The sequence below is a fragment of the Peromyscus californicus genome, unplaced genomic scaffold (genome assembly GCF_007827085.1).
Source record: "Peromyscus californicus insignis strain IS unplaced genomic scaffold, ASM782708v3 Scaffold_8__1_contigs__length_139910024, whole genome shotgun sequence".
Taxonomy (NCBI): domain Eukaryota; kingdom Metazoa; phylum Chordata; class Mammalia; order Rodentia; family Cricetidae; genus Peromyscus; species Peromyscus californicus.
In genome coordinates this window covers 44,048,233-44,056,572 of record NW_026294606.1, presented here as the reverse complement: position 1 = coordinate 44,056,572, position 8,340 = coordinate 44,048,233, and positions in this window count along the sequence as shown.

Sequence of the window (8,340 nt, the reverse complement as noted above, 5' to 3'; positions counted from 1 at the left end):
TCAACTGGAGATGAACCAGTCAGAATTATAGCAAAAGAGATTCTGGCTCAGCCTAAGATGGCTTATGTTGGCAGTGCCCACCTAAATATGAGGGTACTTTGGGGCGTAGAGCCCCTGAATGAGAAGGGGCAGCTCAAGCTAAGCTTGGAAACCATCTGGCAGACTGCTGAAACTGACATTGAGCTTCTCCCAAAAGGAGTTGGTCTCCCAGGCCCCATTTCATTCTAAGCAAGTCTAAATCCCTGGAGAACCAGCAAATTCAATCAGAAACAGGAAAATTAATCAGCTACTCTTATTTTTGTCCTCAGATCCTTGCCCATCTGGTGTGTATCTGAATACTCACATCTTTGGCCAGCTTACCCATCCACCGTCTCTCCAGGCCTCTTCTTTTCATGCTTCTGCTAGGGAGTAGCCTTATGCCCCTCCCATAGGACTTCTTTTTTGATTGTATTAATGTGCATTTCTTTAACAGGAATATGTTTATATATATATGGTTTCTTTAAAGAAAAATGAATGTGAATGTTTGGATGTAATAGGGGTAGTACAAGATTTTAATTTTGCAGGCCTAACTCCACTCCTTCAAAATGTAGCTGTATTTGAGACATAGCCTCGCTATACAGTCTGACCTTGCAACACCAGGTACCACTTAAGCCCACTCCATTTTGGATCTCTCTTTCCAAAATATTGTATGTCTTTCTCCTCCAGCTATTACCAATATTTTCTCTCTGCTTCAATGGTTCTGCTTCCCCATTAAAACATGTAGTTGAGAGTATATCTTGAAATGTCTATCTACTTAAACATTAAAAGCTCAAGAAAGCTGGGTGGTGGTGGCACATGCCTTTAATCCCAGCACTTAGGAGGCAGAGCCAGGCAGATCTCCATGAGTTCGAGGCCAGTCTGATCTACAGAGCGAGATACAGGACAGGCACCAAAACTACACTGAGAAAGCCTATCTCAAAAAACTAAAAAAAAAAAAAAAAAAAAAAGCTCAAGAAGACAAATTTCTAATCCCCAAATTCTGGAAGCATTGTTAAGAAGTTAGTAAGTAAGTATTTTGTAGAGAATGTCATCCTAATTTGAAATTCTTTTTAACAGAAATAACTTCTATAACAATCTTTTAGGTTTTAATTACTTAAAACAATATACTAAGATTTTTGCTCAGAATACGTACTGTACAAATGTACGTATTTGTTCAGTTGTGTGATGGCAAATAGCAGCAGTGTCAAGCAAATTTGGTCAAAGTTCTATTTCAAGTAAGCTTGATGCTACGACTTAAATATGGTAGTGTCCCCAAGAGGTCCATGTACTTTATAAAGCCTTGGTCTCCAGGGTGGCAACATTGGGAGTTGAATCGTAGGGAAAGAGGACTAGTGGCTCTGTGATTTGATTAGATATGAGCAGTTTGTGTTAACACACACTTCAGTGACCTCACCAGAGGATTGCACTTGTATGAGTGCTCAGTCTTGACCGTAAGCCCCTAGAAACATAAGACACAACAGACCTCTCTCTGTCTCTCTCTCTGTCTGTCTCTCTGTCTGTCTGTCTCTCTCTGTCTCTCTCTCTCTCTGTGTCTCTCTGTCTCTGTCTCTGTCTCTCTCTGTGTGTGTGTGTGTGTGTGTGTGAGTGTGTGTGTGTGTGTATATTTCTGAGAGACCTGTGTCAGATATTTCATAGTGACACAAAGTTGAGTAACATGGTAAGTTTGTGCCCCAGGTTTTTCCTAGGGCTCTGTGTAGCAGAAAAGGACCCTTGCACAGCCTGAAGAGAGAAGATCAGCTTCCTGGAGGAGCTGTCACCCAACCACCTGCTTCCTGTGTTCCATAGAACTCATTGCTGCCATGAGTTCTGCGGCAGGCGTGAGCAGTTTGTCAGTATTTGTGCTCTAAGCTGGGTTCTCAAAAAGTACTCCCTAACTATAAACGGTCTGAGCTGAGGAGCAGGGCTACACCTCACTTGCTGAGATTAGGGGAAGAAGGTGGTGACAAGTGAAATAGGAGGGGTATTCCTTTTGCCCTCCCGCACATCCTCCAGCATCTTTCCACAAATGCCCAGCTGCCCTGTTAAGGGTTTTTATTGCAACTTGGACCTTGAAGATTTCAGAGCGCTGGAATAATTTATTTAGTTTACTTCCTACGATGTTGTTATTTTAGTGGTTATTTTTAACCCTGTCTATTCCCAGTGCCTACAGAACAGATATAAAGATACTCAGATGTGCCCATTGAGTAAGGGATTAATGTGGCTCTAACTCTGCTAAAGCTCCAGTCTATGGAGGCCCAAGTCTAGCAGCTAAAAGCAAAGGAAGAAAGACCTCGGAAGGCCTGGCCCTGGGCCAGGCCTTACACCTTTTCCCTTCCTCTCTGTCCACTTGTCCAGCATACTGCTACCGTCATTGTAGTCTGTCAGAAGGAAGTGTAGTGGGAGGACCTGGGGCATTGTCACAGTTGGCAACACGCTTGCTGCAGCAGCATGAGGATCCAAGTTTAAAGCTGAGCACAACAGCTCACATCTGCAACCCCAGCACAGCAGGGGTGGAAAACATGTAGATGCCAGCATCTCCTGGGCCAGAGAATCAAGCCCAATGATGAGCTCCAGGTTCAGGGAGAGATTCTGTCTCCATGTTGATCTCTGACTTCTTCGTGTGCCAGGCATGGGTACACACACACACACACACACACACACACACACACACACACACACACAGAGAGAGAGAGAGAGAGAGAGAGAGAGAGAGAGAGAGAGAGAGAGAGGAGACAGAGAGACAGAGAGAGGGAGAGAGAGAGAAAGGTGGCAGGAGATGGAGGGAAGGAAAAAATCCTGACCATCCAACCAGGAGGTAAGGAATTCTGTACATAGCTCAAGAGAACAACATGTTTTGCACTGTGAATCTGGTAATGGAGAACTTAAGTGGAGGAACTCACTGCACTTAAAATGTCCATTTTCAAGAGCTTTGGGTTTTTCTGGGTTTATAATTTCATGGTTTTTCTCCTTCCTTTTCTGAGCCCCCCAATTCCATCTGAACAGCTTGCACATTTCAATGGCACAGCATATCCTAGTTTACAATGGATCTGCTCAAGTGGGCTGTGTGCATGTTCATCTATTGCTCAGGATGCAAGTAAAGGGATTGCCATGTTTTTAATATTTATGAGACACTATGATGACAAGAGACGTCAACGATGAACAAGAGCTATCATGAAGACAGTGGTAACAGTCAGAAGGGTTGCTCTGCGGGTTGTTGATTGGCCATGTTCAAGGCTCTGTTCTTACTATAGAGCTAGGATGCTCCTTTACAGACACCCCTGTCTTCTAGGCCCATGTGCTGTCTCTCCTGTGACAGTTATTATGACCTTCAAAGATTAGTTCTATTACTCTCATTTAGCAAAGACATAAGCTGAGACTCAGAGAAGTCAAATGGCTTGTTAGCAGTCAGGAGTCCCAAGCACATCGGTGTGGCTTTTTACCCCTTCATGTCCTGTATGTGCAGACTGCATTTTATTTCCACTACATTGACATTCCACCCCATCACAGGACGGAAATGATGAATACAAGCTGAGGGGCATTTGGTGCAGCAGGCTCTGACCAAGTTCTTTGTATACAGGGGCTCCTGGCATTGATTTATTTAAAGCACAGACATAATTTTGCCAATGGCTGGCCCTTTTCTAGCCCCCCGACTTTGCTAACCAAAATGAAAATGAAGCCAGAAAGCAGAAGAAAGACTCAGCACAGTGCCATGTCCATCCATACAGTGCTCACAACATTGGCAGTCTTCCAAAGGCTGCCATTTTGTTTGATACACAGAGTAGAATATCCACAAAGGGACTAAATAATTGCTTGATTTTTGGCTTCATTTCTTTCTTACCTCTCAGTAGTGCTTCAGTCCTATCTGAAATATCTCTGATTCTCTGCTATATAACCTTTAGATGACCCTATATTCAAGGTTGCACCCTCAATACATAGTTAAGGATACTCCTTCAAGACCACAGGGGGGCATATTAGATTTGTAGTTTTCATCCTGAAGTACCTAAAATTTCTTATATTCACTTAATATAAAAAATGACTTTAATAACCCCAGCAGCCTGGCCACTGGCAGTATCCATGGCCAAGATTTTATGAATATAATTTGTCTTTGTGGTCACAAACACAATGGAACCCTTTTCAGTAACAAATACTAGAGCTCTTGAAGGAAAGACAGACTGGCCTCCAGAGACATTAGCAAACACTCTTTCCTAGGAACTCATTTACAGCCCATCTGAGACAGAGTTCAGAAGGACAAGAGCCCCTTTCCTGTGATTTCAGAGAATTTCTCACATCAACTGTTGAGTGGCACAAGTTGGTTCATATGTATATATGTGGAGCCTGATGTTGAGAACTAGTCCCTTCCAAACCATAGAGACAGAGAGTGGGGAGGCTGGAATAGAGAAGGGAATTAAGGTGAATGCATTTTAAATACTTTTTAATCCACTTAGACCTATTTGCTAAAACAAAACACCAAAAGCCTCCCGGGAACTTTGTTCTGTAACTCCAAATCCTCACATCTCCATGACTACTGTGTTTCATGTACCACACTGTGAAGTCAGATTAAAAGATGAAAAAGGCAGTCCAGATCTCAAGGAAACAAAATAGTTTCTCTCAGATGGGAACATGTAAAGAGAAAGCCCCATACCATACTTCAAACAGGGGAAGGAAGCACTATAGAGAAGTCTGTCAATGATACTCTCAGGGCTAATGGAGCAAAGGAAAAGTGAAGGAGACGTCTCTGGTACTTGTGCCTTCCTCGTATTATAAAAGTAGAGAAACAAAGAGTGTGAGACCCAAGTGTGAGAAGTAGCCAGTGCAGCTGGAACAGGGTCCCTGAGTCAGCTGAACTACTTGAAGGTACCAGAAGTCCTGGATATGCTGGGACCCCTGGTCCACTGTTACTCCAACCTAATCTCACTGTAACCTCACAGGCAGCCCCTCTCCCCCAATAACAGCAGCTGTCTATAATTGCCATAATGTTTAGAGAGAAACATTAGAAGAATTTTCTCCTCTAGATGTCTTCTGATCTCCCAAGAATATTTTCATTGGCAGGATGTAATAAGAATCTGGTTGCCAAGGGATTCTGGGAAATGTAGTTTGTAGGCTCCTGGGCCCAATAGAATGAACCATAGGATGGCAGATGTGGAGTTGAGTTATGATGTGTAACTAATGAGCACCATAATGTGAACAGATTGTTGTAAAACAGCATAATGCTAGAGGATCATAAAAACAACTCCTCTGACACGGATGTGGGCTGAGGGAAGAGCTTCCTAAGTCACTTCAGAAGAGATACATATCAATCAGTTATTCACTCCTTACTTCTTTTTATCTAGTATTCTATCAGACTAGGCTAGGTAAAATGAAGGACAAGAGGCAGCTCAGGTTAGAGATGGTGTTTATCACACCATGGAAGTGCAAGATATGATGTGGGACAGAGAAGAAGGGTTGAATCATATGTAGCCAGGCATGGTGGCTCACAGCTATAATCTTTGAGCTCAAGAGGCTGAAGCAAGAGGAAGGACCCACTTGTGCTGCCATGGATAAAGGACTTTAGAGTGACTAACCAAAGCTGGCTCCCTACCCGTGAAGTGACTGTTAGCCACATAGGTGTGCTACAGACCTTTAGGACTTTGATTTTCCTGTATGAGGATACCCTTAGTGGGGCACTGCCCACCATACCCCTGAGATGAACTTCACTAAGAGGGAGCTATGGCTCTTAAAAATTAAGGATGGACATTTCTGAGGAAGAAGGAAAAGGAGAGCTACAGGGTACAGGGAAAGAGTGACTGCAGCATGGAAAATACTGGTACAACAGGTTGCTTCATTACAGCAGTCTCCAAGGAACAAGACAGTAAGAAAGACCTTCCAAAAATGTCTGGGTCCAATATTGCTGGCTGAAACAACAGCTACTGTGCATCTGCTTCATCATAATGGCATTTCTACAGATTAGCCTTGCAGAATTGAACATCCCTACCATGATCTGATGTCATGACACATCCAGACCCCATGGGACAGAAAGAGGATAAATTCCCCCACCTTAGCTCCACTCCACTCTGAGAATGCTTGCACTCACCATTTGATGGGGGTACTTTTGCTTTGTACTAAAAAATCTGTCTTTTTTTCTTTTACTGTGTCCCAGGGTTTTGTTTTGTTTTCAGGCTAAAGAGACTGACCACACTGGGTTGAGGACTCCTTATCTTGTCTGAGTGTCCCTGAGACATCCAGAGTTCCTACACTTTAATCAGTAGTCAGCCCTGTTCTTCCATACCGCCCCTTGGTCAACACTATCACTTAATTTAAAAGCAACTCTTATGTCATGAAAAAGATGACATACAGAACAATCTCATTACATTACTGAAAATTAATAACTACATAACATTCAATGGTCACATGAACCTGATTATCTCACCAGCTTTTTTATGCTTCAGATGTCCAAATAAGAAGCCAAACTCTTCATATTATTTAATTCTTTTTTAAGTTATTAATTCTTCCCTTCTTGCCTCTCCCCTTAAGTTTATTTGATGGTGGGGTTTTTGTTGTTGCTGTTGTTTTGGGTTTTTTGAGACAGGGTTTCTCTGTGAAACAGTCTTTGCTATCCTGGAACTCAGTCTATAGCCCCGACTTGCCTGGAACTCATAGAGATCCACCTGCCTCTGCCTCCCGAGTGCTGGGATTAAAAGTATGTGCCAGTACTGCCTCCAAAGCTGTGACCTAAACAAACTTCTTCACCAAGTACACAGCGTTGGAGACTTTGCTATAACAACAGAAAAGTGATCATACAGAACTATTTTTTAATGTATACCTGCCAGAAATGAAGGAAGGCATTAGAAATGATAAATTACAGAGAATGTCTTCAGTGTAGCTAGAGGCTGGGGAGCAGTGGGTTGTTCTTAGGAGTAGAATCTGGTCCTAGCTTTGAATCAGACACCAATAGTCTACTGAGTAAGGAGGCATTCACAGTAAAACGGGAACCATTGCAAGCCCCAGCATGAGGACTGTTAGACACCTCTGCTGCTGTAGTCTGTTGGAACTTAACTATCTTGACAACTGATAATGAGAGCTTTCGTCCAAGACCTTTCTTGACAGCATACTCATCCTAGAACACAGCTTGAACATCAGGCATGTTTTCCCTGTTCTGAAAAGTATTTCTAACTTAAAAAAAAATGGATGTACCAGTTTCCTAATAACACAGTCTACAACTCCTTTCTTAACTCTATATTTTCACTTACTGCTACTTCTTGGCAGAGCATCAATTTTTCACTAGTCATGATGTTATGTCTACTTTGTATGCCAGTTTGCAGTCTCGCTTGTAGCTGAGACTTTACCAACTGTGGCCTTTAATTTTTGGAAATGTCACAAAAATGTTAGCAGTGTATAGTCCAAAGGAACACCATCAAAGGTTAAGATATGGTACCTGCCTCCCGTAAGTTCAGACATTTCTCTAAATTAGTAGAGCATATAGGCAACTAAGGTCAGTCTTATAAAAAAAAAAAAAACAAACAAAGGGGTGGGAAAGCTTGAGAGTTTAACTTCTCAGGTGACAAATGAGCAAAACCAGGAAAAGACAATTCACGTGGAAGCAGAATTAAATGACAAGCAGAAAGAAGCCCTGTCTCCTAATACTTAGGGAAACGTGATGAGATTCACAGAGGCTGTAGGAAGGAAAACACGAAGTAGATATATGTCTTCATTGAAGGTTGGAGGTATAAATTGGCCAGTTTTTGGAAAATAATTTGGCACCACTAATTAAATTTTAAAAATGCACATGGCCCCATCCCAGTGATCCTCCTTGTAGATATCTAGAGATTGTCTTATACTATCTTGTGCATAAAGGTCTAACCAGAGGTGGTCATGATAAGTGCTAACAAAATCCTTAAAAGCCAGAGTTCATGCCATATAATTCTAAACCACAACTCAAGTATTAAAATGATACATTACACAATGTAAATAAAGCAAGTTATGAACCAGTGCACAGAAAATAACCCCATTTATAGACAGCAAAACAAAACAATGTATTCCTGAGACATATACAAAAAGAGGAAAACTCACAGGTGTCTATGCAGTGCTTGCAAACAAAAGACTTCAGTTTGTGAGAAGAGTCAATGGAGGGGGACATGTCTATACTGACTCGATGATATTACTTTATAAGATCATATCCTTAGAATGATTTTAGAAAATACTATAACATTTTGAAAAAGAGCATCAGCTGCAGAAACATTTCTTGGAGTTATCAGTGTCCTTCTTGAGGTTTTGTAGCTTCTATCCAATACTTATCTGGTTCTTTGCTTAACTAAAAAAATAAAACTGTCCTGCAGTCCTTGCAGC